Source organism: Bos indicus x Bos taurus, chromosome 22 (genome assembly GCF_003369695.1).
Source record: "Bos indicus x Bos taurus breed Angus x Brahman F1 hybrid chromosome 22, Bos_hybrid_MaternalHap_v2.0, whole genome shotgun sequence".
NCBI classification, from domain to species: Eukaryota; Metazoa; Chordata; class Mammalia; order Artiodactyla; family Bovidae; genus Bos; species Bos indicus x Bos taurus.
This window is the reverse complement of record NC_040097.1, coordinates 26,217,600-26,218,214: the sequence shown is the minus strand read 5'-3', so window position 1 is coordinate 26,218,214 and position 615 is coordinate 26,217,600. Positions and strand designations below refer to the sequence as shown.

The following is a 615-nucleotide window of genomic DNA, read 5'->3' as shown; positions in this document are numbered from 1 at the left end:
AGGGATCAAACTCAGGCCTCAGCAGTGAAAGTGCAGAGTCCTAATGACTGGCCCACCAAGAATTCCCAAGAAAATTCAATTTTTTTATATCCTCCAAGATTTGGAGTCCACTGGGTATGCTTTGTTCTTTCTTCAGTCCTGGGGGAAAACAACTGATTTTTCAAATAGTAATTTGTTCCTCCCTTTGCCATGTTTAAAATTCTTATGATTCCTCAGACAGTTCCTTCTGGAAAAAGCTTTCCTCTTCTACCCTGGCCAGCCCCAGTGGGTTCACCTTTACATGCTCTGGGACTCTGACAGGAGGTAAGATGCATGAATGTTTCTTCACTGAGAACAAATTTGTGATGCAAGAAAAGAGAAAGAGAGTGGATCTATGAACACTGTTTCAAATCACTGTATATTTCCCTCTAAATTATTACTTCTTCTTCAGTTGACTTCTATTTTCTAAAATGATTCCCCTCTTTTCAAACCCTCTATGTTGCCATTATCTGGGTTAGGTGTTGACCGATGTAATCAGAGTTGACAGTACACCAACCTGATTTGAACATACCTCCTGTCATAGGAATGTGAAACTGTGAAACATCAAACAGCATTGTGATAGATCATTCACTCCTA

The 615-nt window shown here is 39.8% G+C and overlaps 1 non-coding gene across 1 annotated transcript; it reads right to left on the bottom strand.

Annotated features, from left to right (window-relative positions):
* Positions 1-207: 207 nt before the first annotated feature.
* LOC113881096 lies at positions 208-333 on the bottom strand. Its single transcript, XR_003507949.1, has one exon. It is a non-coding gene; the product is annotated as a small nucleolar RNA SNORD22 (small nucleolar RNA).
* Positions 334-615: the final 282 nt, after the last annotated feature.